General features: G+C 45.6%; 1 protein-coding gene across 1 annotated transcript in view; it reads left to right on the plus strand.

Moving 5' to 3' along the window:
• The first annotated feature begins 2,380 nt into the window (after positions 1-2,380).
• RAB7A (RAB7A, member RAS oncogene family) overlaps positions 2,381-24,515 on the plus strand; it is a 105,408-nt gene continuing 83,273 nt past the window's right edge. Inside the window, exon 1 of the mRNA XM_032648277.1 lies at positions 2,381-2,509. The gene's annotated coding sequence lies outside the window, so the exon portion shown is untranslated. The remainder of the gene's footprint in view (positions 2,510-24,515) is intronic.

Genomic DNA, 24,515 nt, shown 5'->3' on the forward strand with positions numbered 1-24,515 from the left:
CTTCAGTAGTTGTGGCATGCAGGCTCAGTAGTTGTGGCTCACGGGCTCTAGAGCGCAGGCTCTGTAGTTCTGGCGTACGGGCTTAGTTGCTTTGCGGCATGCAGGGATCTTCCCAGACCAGGGCTCGAACCCGTGTCCCCTGCATTGGCAGGCGGATTCTTAACCACTGTGCCACCAGGGAAGCCCCCAAACCAATGTCTTTTACGAATATATGTGCAAATATTCTCAACAACATATTAGCAAACCAAATCCAGCAACATATAAAAAGAATTATATACCATGATCAAGTGGGCTTTCCCAAGAATAGGAGCTTGGTTTAACATCCAAAAGTCAATTAAAGTAATACACTATAATAATAAAAATGAAAGAGAAATGAAGATTCCCAGATAAACAAAAATTGAGAGAATTTGTTGCTAGCAGACCTGCATTCCAAGAAATAATAAAGGGAATCTTTCAGGCTAAAATGAAATGACACTAGACAGTAATTCAATTCCAAACGGCGGGGGCGGGGTGGGGGGAGAGTACCAATCAAGGTAACTACGTCGGTAAATATAAAAGACAATGTAAAGTACTTTTTGTTTGTAGGGTTTTTTTCTTTCTTTCTTTCTTTTTAATTCTGATTTAAAAGACAACTGCATAGGGAATTCCCTGGTGATCCAGTGGTTAGGACTCAGTGCTTTCATTGAGGGGCCCACATTTGATCCCTGGTTAGGAAACTAGGATCCCACAAGCCGAGGGGCACAGCCAAAAAAAAAAAAAAAAAGACTACATAAATCATTAATTATACACATTATGTAGATACAAGTGCAAAGGCCTGATGTTCCTGTTCGCTTTGGTTTGTGTTGTCCAGCATGACTGTCACTCATAACCTTAAGGACGATATTTGACAATTTCAGTGTTCAACAGAAAAATACGATGAGGTTTCCTTCCTTCATTTCTTCCACGACAAGGCAATAATACCTGTGCATTTGCGCACCTGGCTTCCCAAATCTTGTCTATTTCCCAAGGACAGAAACGGCATCTTCCCTGGGTCCTGGGCTCTCGCCCAGGAGTGTGATGACGATCAGGATGAAAACTCTCAGACTTGCCCTTAACTACACGTGCTGCCATTAAGGTGCTAACTCATCACCTATGTGGGAACTGATACCAGATACAAAGGTTATTTTTGCAGTTTAAAGAGAGGTCTCCTGAAGCTCTGGAATGCATCCAAACAGGAAGCTACCCTGATGGAATGGGAGGTGGTCTGATTGGTGGATTGAAGCAGGTAGAGCAAGTAGTTATCTAAAAAGTCCTCAAATCACTGTATTTGCACTTATGACATAGAATATAAGTGCTACGCATCTTGGAAGTGTGAATCCCAAAGACGTCTATGAAGGAGGACAAGCAGGAGCCCTACAAGGGAGGCCAGACTGCCAGGACAGAGGCAGGGCTGCCTCCGGGGCACTGCCCAACCAGTCAGGTACCTGAGGGCTGAGAGAGCTGATAGCCAGGTCTACCAGAACACCAGCCCGTGGGGACCCATCACCAGCCACAGATAAGGGACAACTTCTGGGTGGGCCTGGGGATGGTGCTTCCCTGGGCCGTCTCCATAACCACTGCCGTCTGCTTCACGGACTCCCTGGACACACTCCAACGTGTCGCTGGCCTCGTTCAAATAAACAGGTATGTGCATGCCTCGTCTGCTCCGCGGGAGGCCCTCTGCAGAAGCTTCCTCAGCTCCCGTCATTAATGTCCCCACCCCGTGCACCACGCTGCCCCCACTGTCCTTTACCACTTCAACGCTCCCTGCCCCCCAGGAGGATCCTCCAGGAGACCTGCGCAGACCCCGGGCAGCCCAGGGGCCATCCGCACGGGGTTGTTGTTATCACTATGACCGATGGAGAAGAAACGGACGTTAAGAACCAGGTACTGTCATCCGAAAACTCAATCCTCGCAATAACCCCCCGATGAAGTAATGTTACCCACTTTACAAAAATAAAGCGGGGACGGATCTCCAGGTCATCTTCACCGGGGTTTAGCAGAGTGGGCAAGGAGGGCGCGTGGTCTCACCCGTAAACGGTAATAACAGCACGGGCCTCCCAGGAGGGGGTGAGGTAACAGACCACGCAGACCCTCAACCCACGCGATCCCAGCCCGCAGCCCCGCGCCATCGCCGTTGCGCACGCTCGGGTGCCACCCCAGCCGCGACCCAGCTCTGAGCTCACGTCAATGCCCCACCCCCAGGAGACCCGGAAGCAGAATTCCCCGCAGGTCAAAGCTGGCGGCGCTACTCCTGCGCCGCCGCCAGAGGGCGCTCACGCCACCTTTGTTGGCTCGCGCCTCACGGGTCAAGTCCGCGGCCGGTCCCGGAAATGGAGGGCTTTGCCGTACAAGCTGTACAACATGGCGGCTTCCTGTGTGGCGGTACGGCACGCTGAGAGGCTGGCCTGTTTCTGGGACACGCGGGGATTGTAGCAGCCTCCTCGCGAAAGACGGCTCCCGCGGAGTTTCCCGGTGTCTTTGTCGTCGGGTAGGTGGCCGAAAGTAAGAGATGGCGGCCCCCAGGCGAGCGTGTGGCGTGCTCGTGTCCCGGCCGCCGGCGTAGGACGCTCGTGCTCTGCCGCGGTGGGAAGGCCTTTGGGGCTCCCGGCCCTTCCCGGGCTCGGCTTTGGGCTGTCAGTACCCCGCGGCCACGTTAGGGGTTCCCTCTCGGCCGTTTAGGGAGGGGCGCCGGTGCCCTCAGCTGCCTCGCGTGTACACGAAGGCTGACCTTCATGTCTTGACCACGGAACCAGGAATAACCAGGTGACATGAGTTAGTCTGTCCTTTCAGAGGAGTGACCTGCCGTCGCTAGAAACCGCAAGACGGTTCCTACAGTAATGTGGACCCAACCCCAGCAGACACTAAGTGAAAAAAGCAAAGCGCGGAAAAACGTGTGAGGATGTGCATCGTTGGCGGGTTTTGGGTGTTTTTTAAAAAGACCCACGAGGATAGAGATGCCCACGAGCTCGCACAGGCAGAGTCCCAGCCGAAGGGCCGAAACGGGCGGTGAGGAAGGCAGCAGAGATGGGAGGACGGGGACAGGGGCGGGGGAAATAAGTTTGGGGATATTTGAGTGTGTGATCTAAATACACAAGGTCTTTTTATGAGGTCATCACATCATAAAGCGAGAAGGCAACGTTTAAAAAAAAGTTTTTTCAGCTGGAGCCACGGTGGTTAATAGATTCATGAGATTGAATTTGTGAGGATAAAATTTTAGAGGTCAGTACTGTAGTATCAATACTTGCTGCAAAGGTTTCGAACCGATGAGACGACCTGAGTCTTGAAAGCGAGATTTTTGTTCTTTTTGCTTTTGTTTTTGCGGGGGGGCGGCGGGGAGGAGCCGGGCAAACAAGGCGCTCAAGACCGGTTTGTTGAATGAATGAATGAATAAATGCCTTTTTGCTACAAGCACACATATTTTCAGTAGGTTCAGTTGCTGGTATATCTTCTGTGTTTTTAGGGTTAGTACCATGGAACACAGTGGCAGCATTGACTTAGAAACTGAAGCAAGTTCTGCCTTAAAATCATCCTGAAACGTCTCCTTAATGTTTAACAAATAAAGTAGTAGCAGTTTCAGAAGTGGTATTGGTTTTGGGAATCACAGGTTTGAACGTGAGAGCAACGTCCTCCTTCCTGAAGCAACTGACCACAAGTGGACACCCTTGCACGTACCACTCGGGCCTGTGGTATACACATAATGCCATAGCTCTGGTGATGGAACTAGATAGTTAGCCAAGTTCCTAAGCTGTGCTAAGTGCTCAGGAAAGAGCATTTGCTATTTGGGGGCAACCCTGAGTTGATACATTTTTGCCTCTGGGACCTTATAGGGGCTTTAAAAATATGCTAGTTGCCCTATGGATCTTACTTTTATTTTTATCATCTTAGAGACCATATAATGCAAAGAATTTAGCTCCTTATTGTGTATCGTTGAGTAAGTTACCTAACCTTCGCAGACTTCAATCTCCTCATGAGTAAGACGAGAATCACAAAACCTGTTTCATAGGGTCACCGTGGAAATGATTAGAGACAATGTATGTAAAGCACCTTGTGCAGGGCATACAGCAGGCGTTCAGTAGTGGTCTCTAGTTCTGCAGTATTTCAACCTCAGGGTTAAGGAACTAATACCGCACTCAGAGGCAGAATTTCTCCAGACGGTGAGGAGCAGGTGGCCACGGGGTGACAGTTAACACAGGAAGCCTGCAAGGAGAAGTGGGGGCCAGCAGGTCTGCCGGCTTCAGGGCCCCCGGCTTCCCGTCTCCAGTGGGAGAATGCGGATATGGTCTGCAGGCCGTTTGCGGAGATGCCTCCTTGCTCACAGCCACCTGCACTGTTCAGCTCACAGGCACCTCTTCGGAGCGTCTTCCAGGGCCTTTCAGAGGCATCAGCCTCCGTTTCTGCGGCTCATTGCTCATATTTCATTGCTCATTTAGTGTGAAACACGTACCGCGTGTGTGTAAAAGTTTTCTTTCCGTTTAATAGTGGTAATGTACACATAACGTAGAACTCAGCCTCTTGATACTTTTAAGTGTACATGGCAGTGGCGTTAAGTTTGTTCTCACTGTTGTGTAAGCAGTCTCCGGAAGTCTTTTCATTTTACAAAAAGGTGGAACTCTGTACCCATTAAACAGTAGCTCTCCATTTTTCCCTCCCCTGGGTCCCTGGCAGCCACCATTCTCCTTTCTGTCTCTGTGAAGTTCACTGCTCCAGGGACCTCATATAAGAGGAGTCATAGAGTATATTTTGTGAGTGGCTTATTTCACTGAGCATAATGTCCTCAAGGTTCACCCACTGTAGCGTGTGTCAGGATTTCCTTCCCTTTAAAGGCAGATTAATATTCTCTTGTGTGTGTATAGCACTGAAGGGGAGCAGAATATGCCACCCCAAATGTGCCACCTTGTCATGTGAATTATTTTGAGCCAAAGGCTATCAAGACCCAGCAGTTTCAGGAAAAATTTTTACCTCTTCTTTATCAGCCTAAAAGAATTGCAATAGGGGGCCAGCCCCTAAAGAAAGCAATTAGCAGAGATGACTTGTTTATGTTAAAGACTTAACCTGCGTGGCAGGGCAGACGTCCGCTCTTCTCAGCTGCTGTGAATGGCCCTCCTCCCCTCTGCAGCCCCAGCTTCTATCCCTTTCCTAGTTCAGGGATGCAGATAAGTCTCAATTGCCTGACTGCCTTTGGGTCTCATTTTTATGGGGCTCCCATACATATGAAATTAAATCTGTTTTTCTCCTGTTAATCTGTCTGATGTCAGCTTAACCATTAGACCAGCCAAAGAACCTAGAAGGGTGGAAAGAAAAAAAAATTTTTCCACCCTGACACCACAGTTTGTTTCTTCATCTGTCAGTGGACACCTGGGTTGTGTCCACCTTTTGGCTGTCGTGAATAATGCTGCTATGAACATGGGTGCGTACGTATTTTAACGTGAAGTAATATCTAATAGGATTATAGAGAGTAGAGTGTGTCTTATATAGTTGCATTTGACGAAGTAATTCTGAATCATAAAAAATGCACTGTTAAGCTGTTTACAAGGTCATTAGAAGATTTAAAAGATGTAGTTAGTCACTGTGCATCATGGGCCATGACGTGGCCTGGTGATGGGACACAGGTTTAAGGTACTGTGATGATCGTGGATTCCCTTCTGCCCTGCCAGTGGGTTGGGGGATTTTGTGGATAATCTTATTTAGAGATGGCCTCGAAGCCCTAAGGAATAGGTGCACAAAGATAGGAATCAAAGACCTTTAACAAAGGATTGTGAAGTGAAATATTCGAAGCCCCTGACTAAGGCCTAATGTATTCACGTGTGAGGTGTGGATAAGGGGAGTATTCATCTCGGCATGTTTTGGGGACACTAGAGTCACGTGGATAAAGGGCTCATCTGGCCATTAAAAGGAAGCAGTATATCTGGGTGAAGGGTACACAGGGGTTCACAGGGGTTCTTTTTACTATCCTTGCAACTTTTTTGTAAGTTTATATCAAAATAAGTTGAAAAAAACAAAGGCATCACAATAGCACGTAAAGTAAAACACAACTTTGAGGAAAACTTTATGTGCGCAAAAAAGACATGATATTTTTATGTTAAAATTGCTAATCGTGGTTATCTCTGGGTGGTAGAATTACATATTTCCCCCTCCCTTGGTGTTTTCTTGAATTTACAAGGTTTTTTTGTTGTTGTCACTGTTATTGTTGTTTTGTGCGTGTATCAGTTTAATAACTAAGGAGAAAAAACCATTAGTACGTAGTTAAATAAAACTCTGGGGTCTAGTAGTTATCTAATACTTGTCAGTAGAAACGTCTGAGACCTTGCATGCAATTGAGTACCATGCAGATGGCCCCTGGCTTCTGTGAAAGACCGTAGCATCAGGGCAAGGATGGGGGCCCTGCGACCTCTGGTCTCACTGTTGGGTGGGTCCTTTTTCCAAGGTTGATAACACCACACTTCAGGACCCAATCAGATCCTTAGAATGTCAGCAGCTCAAGGCCTGAAAGATCCTTAACAGTCATGGACTCCACTTCCCGCTGCTCTGGACCTCTCCCCCGCTTCTCCAGCACCCAGTCTCTGCTTGCACTGCTCAAGGAGAAGAGTGCTCCCTGACTAGGGGGCCTGTTCCTTTCTTGGACAGCTCTGACTGTGACAGTCTTCCTTATTTGTAGTCCAAATCTGACCCCTGCTCTGTTCCTCAGAGATGGTCAGGATGTGTTTGTGCCCCACCCAAGACCAGCAGTGAGGGACTCTGAAGTGTCCACCCTGAAGTCTTACGACCTGTTTTTTTTTTTCTTTAAAATTTATTTATCATTTATTTACTTTTGGCTGCGTTGGGTCTTCGTTGCTGTGCGTGGGCTTTCTCTAGTTGTGGCGAGCGGGGGCTACTCTTCGTGGAGGTGTGCAGGCTTCTCATTGCGGTGGCTTCTCTTGTTGTTTAGCACAGGCTCTAGAGTGCGGGCTCAGTAGTTGTGATGCACGGACTTAGTTGCTCTGCGGCATGTGGAGTCTTCCCAAGCCAGGGCTCGAACCTGTGTCCCCTGCATTGACAGGCGGATTCTTAACCACTGCGCCACCAGGGAAGTCCCTGACCTGTCCTTTTCTAACCCAGCTCTTTCCCCCAAGCTCCAGACCCACACCTCCTGCTCTCTCCTGGTTCTCTGTGTTTGTCTATCCCACCGGCACCTCATACTCAACATCTCCAAAGCGTGACTATTCTCTCCTTTGTCACCCAGGACGCAAGAATAATGCATGTTACTTGTCTCTGCTACAAGTGATGAACAAATTAGGGCTTCATTTTTCTCTTTTGTAAAAGAAGTTTAGATTTCTGCTAGAGTGGCTGCCCCATGGGACCATCAAGGACCCAGACTCCTATCTTTTGATGGAAAACCCAACCCATAGTGCCTTAGCTGAACATAGATTTCCCTTTTCTCATGGATCAAGAAGTTCTGAGAAGTACTGTCGACCCATGAAGCCATCAGAGGCCGAAGCTACTTTTGTCCTTTTGCTCACTCATCCTTACCCTGTGGTCTTCATCCTCGTGCTTGTCACCTCAGGGTCACAAGATGACTGCAGGCAGGATGAAGGGGAAGGGAAGACGGCAAGTTTGCCCGGCTCAGTCAGCTTTCTTGTTATGAGCTGCTCAGGAAGCCCCAGCCAGCAGCTTCCCCCTCGTTGCCTGGAGTCCTGTCACCTGGCCACCTCTAGCTGTAGGGTCTGCTGAGAAACAGAGTTCTTTAGCTGGGCCCATTGTTGCCCTGAACAAATCAGGCTTACATTCTAGGAACCAAGAGGAGACTGGACATGTGAGCAGTGGTGTCTGTCACAATAAAGCTTCCTTGGGACCTCCCTGGTGGCACAGTGGTTAAGAATCTGCCTGCCAATGCAAGGAACACGGGTTTGAGCCCTGGCCTGGGAAGATCCCACGTGCCGCGGAGCAACTAAGACTGTGTGCCACAACTACTGAGCCTGTACTCTAGAGCCCACGAGCCACAACTACTGAGCCCACGTGCCACAACTACTGAAGCCTGCGTGCCTAGAGCCCGTGCTCCGCAACAAGAGAAGCCACGACAATGAGAAGCCCACGTACTACAATGAAGAGTAGCCCTTGCTCACTGCAACTAGAGAAAGCCCGTGCACAGCAACGAAGACCCAACTCGGCCAAACATAAATAGATAGATAGATAGGTAGGTAGATAGATAGATAGATAAGGCTGGGACTTCCCTGGCAGACCAGTGGTTAAGACTTCGCCTTGCAGTGCAGGGGGTGCAGGTTCGATCCCTGGTTGGGAGCTAAGATCCCACATGCCTCACGGCCAAAAAACCAAAACATAAAACAAAAATTGTAACAAATTCAATAAAGGCTTTTAAAAAAATGGTCCACATTAAAAAAAAAAAACTTAAAAGAAATAAAATAACATAAACAAGAAGGCACCCCTGAGGGCTCTCTCTCTAGTGAACCACGGTTGCCTTCGAGGAAATGGCTGGGAGTCCTCCTGGGAGGGAAAAGGTTGGGGAGGTTGCCCAGAGGAGTCCACGTTCCCACTGATCTTTTTCAGCAAAGCACCCTGTGTGTCTTCTTGAGCATGGTGGTCAGGATGCCTATCGAGATGCCTTCATCTGTTGGTCACATTCAGTGCTCTCTTTCCAATGAAGTGTGCTCTTCCTCAAAAGGAAAAAAGAAGCCCAAGCTTTCTCAACAGCACCGTTTCCCAAAATCACCAGGCACCCAAGTGCCACCTGTCTTGTTGCTTGGTCTTCTCTAAGGAGTTGCCATCATCTAAATAGTCTAAAACTTGTTGCCACACATTTGGTTCCAGCCGGTGGAAGGCGGGAGGGATAAAGGGGGTGCACCCTGATTTTAGGGATCTTATGTAGAAAGCTCTCATCCGCTGACCACCACTTAAAGCTTTATTCTGAGCATCCATGTGTCCTTGACCTTTGCCTTCCTAGAGTTGATAGTCTCCTGGGGAACACAAGGAACAATGATAGCAGTGATATGTGCTAATAAGAAAACAAACTCGGGGCTGGGGTGGAGATGAAGGTGGTCGGGAACAACCTCACTGAGAAGGAGCCGTGCGATCAGGGATCTCCCGGAAGAGGGACCAGCGGGCACAGATGCCCTGCAGTGGTAATGTGCTCGGCACATGGCAGGGGCAGCACGGTGTGGCCATGCACCTAGAGTCGTGTGAAATCAGAGGAGTGTAAATCACATCAGGTGGAGCCCCGTAGGCAAGGATAAGGCAATCATTCTTAATTTGAGTGAGACGAAAACCTCTGCAGATGTGTGAGCAGGCACGATGGCATTTACATTTTAAAGATCGCTTTGATTTAACGAGTTACGAACTCTGCATACTGTGGATCAAAGACCTAAATGTAAGAGCTAAAACCGTAAAACTCTTAGAACAAATTATAGGGCAAAAGCTTCATGACATGGGGCTTGGCAGTGATTCTGTGGATGTGACACCAAAGACACAGGCAATGACAGAAAAAATAAATCGGACTTCATCAAAATTTAAAATGTTTGTGCATCAAAGAATGCAATCAACAGAGTAAAAAGGCAATGTATAGAGTGGGAAAAGATATTTGCAAATCACATATGTGGTAAGGAATTAATACCCAGAATATAGAACTACTAAAATTCAGCAGTACCAAACAACCCAATTCAAAACTGGGTAAGAGTTGCACAAAAATATGAATGTATTTAATGCCGCTGGTACACTGAAAAATAGTTAATTTTGTTATGAATATTTTACCACAATTTAAAAAATGAATTTTAAATAGAATGCCCAAAGGACTTGAGAAGATATTTCACCAGAGGAGTTATCTAAATGGCCAATAAACACATGAAAAGATGCTCAACATCACTGATCATTAAGGAATAGAAGTCAAAGCCACAATAAGATAACACTTCACACCCATTAGGAATCATCAAAAAAGCAGAAATTGGAACCCTTACACACTTCTAGTGGGAATGTAAAATGGTGTGGCTGCTGTGGAAAACAGTATGGAGGTTCCTTTAAAAAAAAACATAGAATCTCCATATGATCCAGCAATTCCATTTCTGGGCGTATTCCCAAGAGAACTGGAAGCAGGTACTCAAAGAGGTATTTGTACAGCAATGTTCACAACGGTATTTTTTTTTATATAAATTATTTTCCTTTTTAGTTGTGTTGGGTCTTCGTTGCTGCGCGCGGGCTTTCACTAGTGGCGGCGAGAGGGGGCTACTCTTCATTGCGGTGCGCGGGCTTCTCATTGCGGTGGCTTCTCTTGTTGTGGAGCACAGGCTCTAGGTGCACGGGCTTCAGTAGTTGTGGCTTGTGAGCTCTAGAGCGCAGGCTCAGTAGTTGTGGCTTGTGGGCTCTAGAGCACAGGCTCAATAGTAGTGGAGCACGGGCTCTAGAGCGCAGGCTCAGTAGTTGTGGCGCACGGGCTCAGTTGCTCCGCGGCATGTGGGATCTTCCCGGACCAGGGCTCGAACCCATGTCCCCTGCATTGGCAGGAGGATTCTAACTACTGCTCCACCAGAGAAGCCCCACACAGCAGTATTACTCACAGTAGCCAAAAGGTGGAAACACTGCAAATATCCTTCAGTGGACAATGAATAGAAAACAAAATGCTGCCTATCCATACATACAATTGAATATTATTCATCTGTAAAAAGCAAGGAAATTCTGACATACTCTACAGCATAGGTGAACTTTGAGGAAATTACGTTAAGCGAAGTAAGTCGAAAGGACAAAAGACAAATATTGTGTGACGCCATTGTTTATGAGATCTCTAGAGTAGCCTTAGAGATGGAAGTAGAGCAGTGGCCCCGGGGGCTGGGGGTGGGGGCGGGGATTGAGGAGTTTGTGTTTAATGGGGACAGTTTCAGTGCCGGATGATGAAGAAGTTAGGCAACGGATAGTGGCAGTGGTCGCACGACAGTGAGAATGTACTTAATATCACCTGTGCACTTAGAAATGGTTAAGATGGCCTTTTTATGTATATTTTACCACTATAAAAGTTTAGTTTAATTTTTAAAATTTAAATCTACCTACTCAAATTACCATATGGTTATTTAAAAAATTGGAAGAACTTTGACATACTGTTAAGTAAAAGAAGTTGAATGCACGGAAAATCAAAGGCTGCCCAAGAAAGGAGATGTAACCGTAGTACACTGCTTGGTTGCGCAGGTAATAATATTTCTATCGTGCTCATCATATGAGCAATATTTATTGAGAGAGTCCACCCGTCTACTCAGCAAGCAAGACAATTATGGGTACAGAACAACATAACACATTATCAGTTTGGCAGTGTACAGTTATAGTTAACAGAAGTAGACAGGTGGCAGGGTGAGGCAAGGAAAATGTACAGAGCTGGAGCTCAGATACGGCCGGAGTGGCAATTAAAGGACTACAGATAGTAATGAAAACCCTTGGAAACAGTGGAGGAGGGTGTAAGTGAATTAAATGCTCACGCAAAGCAGGAAGTCAGTGTACCATTCATATACCCAGAAATAGGATAAGCGTGTTATTTAGAGCTATAGGGGTAAGCACCAGCAAAACAAACAGTTAAGAGTGACTGCTCTGAGGGGCAGCCTTGGGGTCAGGAAGGGGTGGAGCAGTTGGCTTTTATTTAAGCCCTTCAGTACTAGTAATGTTTAACCATATGCATATATTGCTTTGATTTTTAAAAACAACCTTAAAAACTATTTTAAAAATCAAATTGTAGGGTAACATGTAATCTGTGACCCTGTTTTTAAAAAGAAACTAAACCCCAGCAAACCATGCATCCGTGTATAGACGATTACCTGAGCCCAGAGAAATATGTGAAGGATCGTGCTTGTGTCTGGGAGGTGGCAGCAAAGGGTGTGGGAGAAACCTTCACCTGTCCTCCATGATCTGTTGTCTGACTTGACCTTGGATTATTTAGGTAAATGTTTTGCCTTTATCATTCTCTCTCTCTCTAAACCACTTGAGAGTGAATTGAAAACATCTTTGTGTTTAGCCTCTAACTTCAGGGTTTATTTCCTAAATTTAGAGGCATTCAGGTACAAAACCAGAGTGCAACTATCAAAATCTGGAAATTCACCATTGATACAATCCTGCTATCTAATTTACAGCCCGTATTCAGGTTCTTCCATTGTCCCAATAATGTTCTCTTTTTTTTTTTTTTTTTTTTTTTTTTGCAGTATGCGGGCCTCTCACTGTTGTGGCCTCTCCCGTTGCGGAGCACAGGCTCCAGATGCGCAGGCTCAGCGGCCATGGCTCACGGGCCCAGCTGCTCCGCGGCATATGGGATCCTCCCAGACCGGGGCACGAACCCGCGTCCCCTGCCTCAGCAGGCGGCCAATAATGTCCTCTTTATGGTGGTGGTGGTGGTGGTGGTGTTTTCCTGGTCTAAGATCCATTCCAGGGCAATGCATTGCATTTTGTTTTCATGTTCCTTAAGTCTCTTGATCTGGAACAGTTTCTTAGCCTTTCTTTGTCTTTTTCGACCTTGAGGTTTTTTAAGAGCAGAGGCCAGTTGTTTTGTAGACTGTCCCTCAGTTTGGGTCTGCCTGATGTTTCCTTCTTATTACATCCAGGCTTTGCATTTTTGACAGAAATACTGTATGTGATGTTGGATCCGTCTCCATTCATCTTGTCAAGAGGTCTATGGTGTTGCTTTATGCCCATGTTGCCAGTGTTAAGTGAGATGATTTGGTTACAGTGGCAGTCCACCAGTCTTTCTCTTTCTGACTTACCTCACCTAGTATGATAATCTCTAGTTGCATCCATGTTGCTACAAATGGCATTATTCTGTTCTTTTTGGTGGCTGAGTAGTATTCCATTGTCTGTATGTACCACATCATTTATTTATTTATTTATTTATTTGGCTGTGCTGCGTGGCATGTGAGATCTTAGTTCCCCCACCAGGGATTGAACCCGTGCCGCCTGCAGTGGGAGTGCAGACTCTTAACCACCGGACTGCCAGGGAAGTCCCGACCACATCTTTATTCATCCATCTGTCATTGGGCATTTAGGTTGTTTATAAATTTTATTTTTTTAATTGGTTATTTATTTTTAAAATTTTATTTATTTTATTTTCTTGCACCTGGACAGGGACTTGAGCACTGGGCCCTCAGATTAAAAGTCTGATGCTCTAGGAGACTTCCCTGGTGGTCCAGTGGCTAAGACTTCATGCTCCCGATGCAGGGGGCCCAGGTTCAATCCCTTTTCAGGGAACTAGATCCCACATACTGAAACTAAGAGTTCGCATGCCACAACTAAAAAAGAAGATCCCGGGCTTCCCTGGTGGCGCAGTGGTTGGGAGTCCGCCTGCCGATGCAGGGGACACGGGTTCGTGCCCCGGTCCGGGAAGATCCCACATGCCGTGGAGCGGCTGGGCCCGTGAGCCATGGCCACTGAGCCTGCGCGTCCGGAGCCTGTGCTCCGCAATGGGAGAGGCCACGACAGTGAGAGGCCCGCGTACCACAAAAAAAAAAAAAAAAAAAAAGAAGATCCCACACGTAGCAACAAAGATCCCACGTGCTGCAAGTAAGACCCAGCGCATCCAAATAAATAAATAAATATTCAAAAAAAAAAGTCTGATGCTCTAGGGGAGTTCCCTGGTGGTCCAGTGGTTAGGATTCGGTGATTTCACCGCCATGGCCCCAGATTCAGTCCCTGGTGGGGGAACTAAGATCGCACAAGCCACATGGCTGGCCAATAACAAAAAAAAAGTCTGATGCTCTACCAACTGAGCTACCCAGGCATTCTCCCAACGTGTATTTTTAAGCTAGGGAGAAACGACAAGGAAGCACTTTAGAAGAGGGTTTGGTAAAGGCCAGCGTCTGGAACCCGCTGTCCTTCCTGTTCATCTGGTTCCCCAGGCCCCTCGGTCATCACTTGCCATCACTTCTCTATCCCATCCATTTCTGCCCTGGATATCTTCAGAGGCAGTGCAGGCCCTGTGCACAGTTCTTCAGACCTGAGGCCTAGGAGATGCTGAGGCAGTGGTTCTCAAACTGCTGTCTTTTGTTTTTAGGCCACAGCTTGCGGCTTGCAGGATCTTAGTTCCCCCACTAGGGATCGAAGCTGGGCCCCCTGCAGTGGAAGCACAGAGTCCTAACCACTGGACCACCAGGGAATTCCCCCTCAAACTGTTTTTAGAATGTAAAACAGATGAAATGGAAGTTGTTTGGGTTACAGAAGAGCAGTGAGCTGCAGCCGTGCCCAGAAGACCTTCGCCTTCCTTGCTGGTTGGCTTCTGAGGCCCTCAGCTGGCGCCCTGGGACAGCGTTGGAGCCTCGGGGACAGGAGGCAAACGGACGGCCACTGGCCCCTCAGGAGGGCTGGCTGGAACAGCTCTGACCCTGAGACCTGGGCCACACGAGTCATCGGCTTTTGAGAAGGGACTCTCAGCCTGTGCCCAGGCAGCATCCCAACCCCCCACACCATGCCAGCTGTACTTTCTCGTTTGTTTTCCTGGGATATCGACTGCAGCCCAGAGAGGAGGCCAAGAAGAAGCATGAGAGACCCAGCGAGGGCCCCCCCTCCTCTCTGCCCTGAACCTGAAGGCGGCTGCTTCCTTCCAGCCTGCACCCTGGAGGAGGCAGCCTGCTCGGATGTCCAGGCCACACCTCCTGAGCTCTCCCTGCAGCACACCAGCCCCATCAGAGGGGAGCTGGGAACGTGGTGGATGACCACAGCCACCGGGAGGAAGTGGACTGGAAGAGTTCTTCACTTCTCCAAAGTTATGCTTACTGGTGGCTTTCAGAGTCTGTATAAGGTGGAGGTGGGAGTGGGGTGAAGACCATACCAGCCAGGAATGAATGCCAACTTTGTTACTGACCACTAGTAGCCATGTGACACTGACAGGTCATTTCAATGTTCTGATCCTCACTCTCCATTCTAAAGTGGAGGCAAAAATTAAGCAACTCCTACTATTGTCACAGGGACCAAATGTCATCTTGCAGTGGGGTTTCCAAATCTTAGAATTGGCATGCCACCTGCATGATTTTGGCCATATCTTCATGCCAGTTTTACTATTACGTACCTAATTATCCCCCCAATTGGTTTGCCTTTTAAACATGTCCTGAAGAGATACTGCTTATGAAATTGGGTTTGTTTCACATGTTATATTTTCCTACTCTACCTTAAAATAAGTAGACAATGATTACAATTTAAAACGTTCCTGTGTGTACCACCGTCAGGTAATGGATGCAGAGTGATGGCCCTGCTCTCTGCTAACGAACCACCAGCAGTCCCCCTCCCCCACCCTCTCCCCAGAGTCTCCCATTTAACTTCATGGCTTTGTTTGTAGGAAAGTGAAGGAGGATGCAAATCTCTGTGTTGTTGCAGACACTCAACTGGCCTGAGCAGTGGCTAGGATTGTACAGCCCTTACCTTTGAGTTTGGAAGGAGGACAGATCTGTCAGAAGCAGGATCCCTGCAGCGAAGGCTGTGTCTGTGCTTGCCCTCAGCTGCTCTCAGACGTGGTCTGTTCTCCACTGAGGCAGGCCAGGTCAGGGGAGCTTTTTGGTGGTGGTGGGGGTGTCCATGCTGCTTTTTGGCCATAACAACAATAGGCTTTCCAGAATGTAAGCCAGAGCCTGGACTTGAGCCACATTTTAGGTGGAATGTGGTTGAATAGTCAGGTTTTGTTTGTTTGTTTTTGTTTTTGTTTTTGTTTTGCGGTACACGCGGGCCTCTCACTGTTGTGGCCTCTCCCGTTGCGGAGCACAGGCTATGGACATGCAGGCTCAGCGGCCATGGCTCACGGGCCTAGCCGCTCCGCGGCATGTGGGATCTTCCTGGGCCAGGGCACGAACCCGTATCCCCTGCATCGGCAGGTAGACTTTCAGCCACTGCGCCACCAGGGAAGCCCGAATAGTTGGTTTTAACGGCAACCCTCTGCATTGATCAGAGTTCAGTTAGAGGAAACAAGCCATTCTACCAATTTTAATCAGAAAGGGATTTAATCCAGGGCGTTAGATGCTTACAAAGTCATTGGAGGGCCTCAAGGAATGTCTCTGAGTGGGCCTTCAAGAATGCAGCCAGAACAACACAGCAGAACTGGCCTACCAGGGGAGCTGCAGCCTCTCCCACAATCAGGAAAAGGGGGCATCACTGGAGCTATGTTCCAGATATAAGGGAGCCTCTGCCATGGCTGCAACTCTCTCAGTCTCTTAGTTCACACAAAGCTGAATTGCTGGGCTTCCCTGGTGGTGCAGTGGTTAAGAACCCACCTGCCAGTGCAGGGGACACAGGTTCGAGCCCTGGTCTGGGAAGATCCCACATGCCACAGAGCAAAGAAGCCCATGCGCCACAACTACTGAGCCTGTGCTCTAGAGCCCGCCAGCCACAACTACTGAAGCCTGCGTGCCTAGAGCCCATGCTCTGCAACATGAGAAGCCACTGCAATGAGAAGCCCACGCACTGCAACGAAGAGTAGCCCCCGCTCACCACAACTAGAGGAAGCCCATGTGCGGCAACAAAGACCCAACACAGCTAAAAATAAAATGAATAAAATAAATTAATTTTTTTTAAAAAGCTGAATTGCTGCTGAAACACAGTGTTTCCCTGACTGTGCTAGCCAGCAGTAGCAACCAGAAAAGCGAAAAGATAGCCATGACCTCACTCCTAGCTGCGTCAGTGCACTTAACTGGTGGAGCTAACTCATCCAGAATTCTAGCTGCAAGGAAGACGGGGAAATGTAGTTTTCAGGTTTCTGGCCTCAGCCTGTGAAGGCACGCGTGGAAGTTGAAATGGATGATGAGAGCCAGTTCACATAACACCACAGTCGGACAAGTGATGCACCTTCCCCTCCAAGACCTGGGCCCAGCATCATCTCTAGCCACCATCCACCCTGTGTTCAGTTGAGTTGCTGGGGTGCCTCCAACGTTCAGTGCCTTTGCTCAAGATTTTCCCATTGTCAGGAAGGCTCTTTCTTGTTTTTTTCTGGATGAATTTGGATTTCCTCTTCTTAGAAGCTTTCTCTTTCCTCCTGGGAGAAGTTTGGTTCTCAGCTTCTATAGCTTTTTGTGTTTTCCTTCTGTAATGATTTATTTACATGTTTGTCTCCCACACCAGACCTGGTAGGCAGAGACTAGGTCTCACCTGTCTTTGTTTACACAGCTGAGCAAGGTCTGGGCCAATTCCTTTTAGCTCCTGGCATATAAAAAGAAGAAGACTGAAACAGGGTAGTACGTTTTCTGGTACAGTGTAAAGGTTTCAGTTTACCAACCTAATGCTTTTAACATAAAAATGATGATGCAGTATAACTGGGACATTTTTAAAATAAGTACAGAAAAGGGCTTCCCAGGTGGCGCAGTGGTTGAGAGTCCGCCTGCCAATGCAGGGGACACGGGTTCGTGCCCTGGTCCAGGAAGATCCTACATACCGCGGAGTGGCTGGGCCCGTGAGCCATGGCCGCTGAGCCTGCGTGTCCGGAGCCTGTGCTCCGCACGTCCGGAGCCTGTGCTCCACAACGGGAGAGGCCACAACAGTGAGAGGCCCGCGTACTGCAAAAAAAAAAAAAAACAAAGTACAGAAAAAAATTAAATAAATCTGTAGAACATAAAAAGTATTAATTCATTTTTAAAAGGTATTGGAAACTGTAGGAGAGAATGCTAATTTTGCCCCAAATCAGTTCTCTACTTTTCATGTTATCATGACCCTCAATTTTTAGCTGGATATATGGTCAGCCAGATCAAATGCTACGTTTCCCAGATTCCCTTGCAGCTATGTGAGCCATATGATTAAGCCTGGTCTATGGGGTGTGGGACCAAGTGCTCTGTGCACTCCAGGTCCCCTGAAAGGGAAGAGGCCTTTTCCAATAGACAGTCAGCCACATTGGGCCATGCAGACTGGGGCACCCCAGGGACAGTTGAGCAACAGTATGTATATTTGAAGCCTGGCTCCTTGATACTGCAAAGCTGGGCTATTAATAGATGAGAAAGAAACCTGTCAAGTACACAAGTGTTCTGGTTCTATTCGAGCAGCTGAAAGTACATCCTGATTATTCCTGGTTTGCAACTATGCAGTTATATGATGAGCGCCGCTGTCTTGCAGATATGACTTAATCTGTACACAGTGTACACAGCATTAAAATCCTAAATGTAGTACCTGTTTGTGAATGTGTGGTGCAGGTGTGTTCTTCCTGAGTCCCTGCAATAGGGAGTTGGGCCCAGAAAAGACATTTACTGTGTAAAAGAATTAATGATCTAGGAAGTCATATGTGTTTTTTACTCTGTCTCAGGTGTTCTTTTGGCAAGGTAGCCTGTTCCCAGCTTTAAAGGAGTTTCAGCAAGATATAGAAAGCTCATTTCATGGAGATGTTCATCACTGTGAAATACTGGAAATGAAGTAATAATAAATCGACATGGGAGGGATTAAAGAAATATTCATTTAGTCAAAGGAAAATTGCAGGCATTAAAATAATGACAATTATGTGTCAAGTATAATATGCTTTGAAGTTATGCTAAATCAAAGAAGATTATAAAATAAGGTTCAAACTGGGAATCCACCTGTGTCAGGAAGTGTGTACACAAAAAGAACAAAAAAGTCCTGATCACGTACTGTGTGCTAGGCCTCCTGCTGAGTCTTAAGGATACACAAATTAATAAAACATGGTCCTAGGCTTCCTTAGTGGTCCAGTGGTTAAGACTGCACTTCCACTGCAGGGCACAAGTTCAGTCCCTGATCAGGGAACTAAGATCCCACATGCCACGCAGCCAAAACAAAAAAACCATATGGTCCTATTATGGCTCTCTGTTATGATACCTGCACCCAGTGATGTGCAGTTAAATGCTTAAAAGCTGCCTGTTATTTGTGGGTGGGGGGAAATATTTTGTAATTTTGCCAGTTTCTGTGGTGTAAGCGTTTCCACCGTGGCTGATTTCAAGCTACCAATGGAACTTTACTGAAGGAGGGAATTGGGAAGAGATGTACACAAGTGGCTCTTCAGAGTCAGCACAAGCTGCTTCCTGCATGTCCCTGGAGCCTTCCACCACCTAATGTCTACCAGTCAGGAGGTGGCTGTTAAATAAACAATAACGTATTCATAGAATGGAATACTAATCAGTCATGAGAAGATCATACTTTGGAATAATTAGTCATATTTGAAAAATGTCAAGGTTTAGTTTCAAGTTTCAACACAAGCAGCTGTGAGTGAAAATGACGGTGTGAGTGAAAATGGCAGTGTGAGGATTACAAAAATTGCTTCCTCCATAAAGTCAACCAGAAGATTGGCAAAAATTGTCAGAATCAACTTTTTGAGAAGTGTGGAAACTAGCCAAGGTCTTGAAACAAGCTGGAGAGCACTTATTCAAGAATAAGGGTGAACACTACAGATTCAGTGCAATGCCTTTCAAATTACCAATGGCATTTTTTACAGAACTAGAAGAAAAAATCTTAAAATTTGTATGGAGACACAAAAGACCCCGAATAGCCAAAGCAGTCTTGAGGGAAAAAAATGGTGCTGGAAGAGTCAGACTCCCTGACTTCCGACTATACTACAAAGCTACAGTAATCAAGACAATATGGTCCTGCCTCAAAAACAGAAATATAGATCAGTGGAACAGGATAGAAAGCTCAGAGATAAACCCACACACCTATGGTCAACTAATCTATGACAAAGGAGGCAAGGGTATACAATGGAGAAAAGACAGTCTCTTCAATAAGGGGTGCTGGGAAAACTGGACAGCTACATGTAAAAGAATGAAATTAGAACACGCTCTAACACTATACACAAAAATAAACTCCAGATGGATTCAAAACCTAAATGTAAGACCAAACACTATAAAACTCTTAGAGGAAAACATAGGAAGAACACTCTTTGACATAAATGACAGCAAGATCTTTTTTTTTTTTTTTTTTTTTTTTTTTTTTTTTTTTTTTTATGCGTTACGCGGGCCTCTCACTGTTGTGGCCTCTCCCGTTGCGGAGGACAGGCTCCGGACGCGCAGGCTCAGCGGCCATGGCTCACGGGCCCAGCCGCTCCGCGGCATGTGGGATCCTCCCAGACCGGGGCACGAACCCGTGTCCCCTGCATCGGCAGGCGGACTCTCAACCACTGCGCCACCAGGGAAGCCCCTGCAAGATCTTTTTTGATCCACCTCCTAGATTAATGGAAATAAAAACAAAAATAAACAAATGGGGCCTAATGAAACGTAAAAGCTTTTGCACAGCAAAGGAAACTACAAACAAGACGAAAAGACAACCCTCAGAATGAAAGAAAATATTTGCAAACAAATCAACGGACAAGGGATTAATCTCCAAAATATATAAACAGCTCATGCAGCTCAATCTTAAAAAAAAAATAACCGAAACAAAAAATGGGCAGAAGACCTGAGTAGACGTTTCTCCAAAGAAGACATACAGATGGCCAAGAAGCACATGAAAAGCTGCTCAACATCACTAATTATTAGAGAAATGCAAATCAAAACTACAATGAGGTATCACCTCACACCAGTTAGAATGGGCATCATCAGAAAATCTACAAACAACAAATGCTGGAGAGGGTGTGGAGAAAAGGGAACCCTCTTGCACTGTTGGTGGCAATGTAAATTGATACAGCCACTATGGAGAACCGTATGTAGGTTCCTTAAAAAACTAAAAATAGAATTACCATATGACCCAGCAATCCCACTACTGGGCATATACCCAGAGAAAACCATAATTCAAAAAGACACGTGGGGCTTCCCTGTTGGCGCAGTGGTTGAGAATCTGCCTGCCAATGCAGGGGACACGGGTTCGAGCCCTGGTCTGGGAAGATCCCACATGCCGTGGAGCAGCTAAGCCCGTGTGCCACAACTACTGAGCCTGCGCGTCTGGAGCTTGTGCTCCGCAACAAGAGAGGCCACGACAGTGAGACGCCCGTGCACCGCGATGAAGAGTGGCCCCCGCTCGCCGCAACTGGAGAAAGCCCTCGCACAGAAACGAAGACTCAACACAGCCAAAAATAAATAAATTAAAAAAAAAAAAAAAAAAAAAAATACTGAAATTAAAAAAAAAAAAGACTCATGCACCCCAATGTTCATTGCAGCACTATTTACAATAAATAGCCAGGTCATGGAAGCAACCTAAATGCCCATCGACAGACGAATGGATAAAGAAGATGTGGTACATATATACAGCCATAAAAAAGAACAAAATTGGGTCATTTGTAGAGACTTGGATGGATCTAGAGACTGTCATACAGAGTGAAGTAAGTCAGAAAGAGAAAAACAAATATCGTATATTAACGCTTATATGTGGAACCTAGAAAAATGATACAGATGAACTGGTTTGCAGGGCAGAAATAGAGGCACAGATGTAGAGAACAAACGTATGGACACCCGGGGGGGAAAATGGCGGGCAGGTTGTGGTGGGATGAATTGGGAGATTGGGATTGACATGTATACACTGATATGTATAAAATGGGTAACTAATAAGAACCTGCTATATAAAAAAATAAATAAAATTTTAAAAAAAAAGGGTGAGCAGTGAGTGTTATGACATTTTAACTTGCCCTAGACTCATCCTCTGTTCTCCAGGTCCACAGTAGCCTTTAGAAATAACAGCCTGCATTTCTGGTGCTGCATGGCAGCTACCAGAGGAAGAAGAATGGAGCTAGAACTCATTAAAGAGATGCTCTCAAATGGATGTCATTATTTGATCAGTCTGGTGGTTCCCTGGAAGCCCTCAGTTGCAAGGCTGCCTTGGAGCTCACTCAGTGTGAAGTCTTCTCTCTAGAGGACATTTTTAAAAGAACAATTACAGGCAAGTTTTTTAACTATGTGATTGTTAGAGGCAACAGATAAGAGTTGGGTCAAACAGTAGACCTGAAAAAAAAAAAAACTTAAAAGTTTAGGGAATAGAGTTCCATAAGGGCTTTGGAAGCTTTGATGCATTCCGGGAAGTCTGGATGGTCGTGCGCACGTGTGGGTCTGTGTGCCCAGGGATGTGCACTTGCTCAGAAAAGAACTGAGAAAACCCTAAGCTCTCACCTTTGTTGACCCTGAAGCATTGCCCACTCAGGAAATGAAGTCTAAGGTGGAATTGTAAACTGCCTGTCTGCACCCTGAAAGCCTGTCCTAGCCACACTCACAGCCCCTTGGCAAAGAATGGGAGATTTATTTGTTCCAGGCATTTAAAGAAATCTCTGTCCTATCATTAGCTGACCATTAACTGAATAGAAACTTCAGTGACCTTATGTGACAAAGAATACAGACACTATAGAATTAGCTCAGGGTAGTTCCTTAACTACTACGACAGGCAGTAATGACAACAGGCCTTGGGGATGGAGAAAATCATATTTCTAGAGCTGTACATTCAGTTATTTAAAATTTCCAGTTTTCACCAAAAATTATGAGAACACTTCCCAACTCATTTTCTGAACTCAGAATTACCCTGACACCAAAACCAGACAAAGACATCACAAGAAAAGAAAACTACCGGCCAGTATGTTTTGTGATCATAGATACAGAAGTCCTGAACAAAATACTAGCAAACTGAATCCAGTAGCATCTAAAAAGGATACACCATGACCAACTGGGATTTATCTCAGGATGCAAAGCTGGTTGAACATATGAAAATCAATGAATGTAATATACCATATTAATTGAACAAAATGGAAAAAAAACCACATGAGCATCTCAGTAGATGTAGAAAAAGCATTTGACAAAATCCAAAACTCTGTATGATTTTTAAAAACCACTTAACAAAATAAGAACAGAAGAGAACTTCCTTGAATGGATAAAGGGCATCTAAGAAAAATCCATGGCTACCATCGTATTTAATGGTGAAAGAATAAGAAGTTTTCCCTGAGATTAGGAATAAGACGAGGATGTCTGCTTTCATTACTTCCTTTCAGCATTGTTCTGGAAGTTCTTGCCAGGGCATTTAGGCAAGAAAATGACATAAAAGGCATTCAGATTGGAAAGAAAGATGACATGATCTTACATATAGAAACTCTTAAGGAATAAATACACACACACACAACACACAGTGCTAATAAACAAGCTTAGCAAGGTTACTAGATACAAGATAAATATACAAAAAAGTTCTATATCTGTGCACTGGCAATGAAGAATCTGAAAATGAAATTAAAATTCCATTTGCAATAGATTGAAAAGGATAAAATACTTGGGAATACATTTAACAAAAATGCAAGATTTATACACTGAAAAGTTCAAGACATTGTTGAAAGAAATAAAGAAGATCTAAATAAATGGAAACACACCTTGCATTCATAGATTGGAAGACATAATACTGTTTAGGTGATAATCCACTCCAAACTGATGTATAGATACAATGCAATTTGTATCAAAACTCAACTGCCTTTTTTTTTTTTTTTTTTTTTGGCAGACACTGACAAGCTGATCCTAATCTCTTGGAAATGCAAGGGACCCAGAAAAGTCAAAGCAACCTTGGAAAATAAGGACAAAGTTGGAGGACCTCACAGTCCCCAATTTCAGAACGACTGCATAGTAACAGTAATCCAGACAATGTGGTACTGGCATCAGGATAGACATGTGGATTAACGGAACCGATTAGAGAGTCCAGAAATAAACCCATACATCTACAGGCAATTGATTTCAGTTAGGGTGACAAGCTCATTTAATGGGATCAGAATATTCTTTTCAACAGATGGTACTGGGACCACTGCAAAAGAATGAAGTTGGATCCCTAACGATACCATACACAGAAGTTAATTCAAATTGATCAAAGGCCCAAATGTAACCGCTAAAACTGTAAAACTTTTAGAAGAAAATGTGGGAATTCCCTGGCAGTCCAGTGGTTGGGACTCCATGCTTTCACTGCTGAGGGCCCAGGTTCAGTCCCTGGTCGGGTGGCTGGGATCCTGCAAGCTTCGCGGCCAAGAAAACAAAGAAGAAAACGTTAGATGTAAATATTTACGACCTTAGAGTACACAATGGTTTCTTAGCTATGACATCTAAACCGCAAGCAACCAAGGAAAAAAATTAATGGGACTTCATCAAATTTTAAAACTTTCATGTGTCAAAGAACACTGTCAAGAAAGTGAAAAAATCCACAGAATGGAAGAAAATATTTGCAAATCATATATCTGCTAAGGATGTATGACCCAGAATATATAAAAAACACAATAATAAGACAACCCAATTGAAAAATGGACAAAGGATTTGAATGGACGTTTCTCCAGAGAAGGTATACAAAAGTTCAATAAGCACACATGAAAATATACAAACTTCATTAGTCACTAGGAAAACGCAAATCAAATCCACAACGAGAAACCACTTCACACCCACTAGGATGAGTACAGGAAGAGAAAAATGGGCAATGACAAGCGTTGTCCAGGATATCAGGAAATCAGAACTCTCACCCACTGCCGACGGGAATGTAAAATGATGCAGCAGCTTTGGAAAGTACTTTGGCAGTTCCTCAAAAAGTGATACGCAGAGTTGCCGTATGACCAGCCAGGTTTATACCCAAGAGAGTTGAAAACATCGGTTCACAAAAATGAGTACGTGAGTATTAATAGCAGCATGATTCCTAGTAGCCAAAAAAGAGAACAAATG

The sequence above is a fragment of the Phocoena sinus genome, chromosome 11, assembly GCF_008692025.1.
Source record: "Phocoena sinus isolate mPhoSin1 chromosome 11, mPhoSin1.pri, whole genome shotgun sequence".
Lineage (NCBI taxonomy): Eukaryota > Metazoa > Chordata > Mammalia > Artiodactyla > Phocoenidae > Phocoena > Phocoena sinus.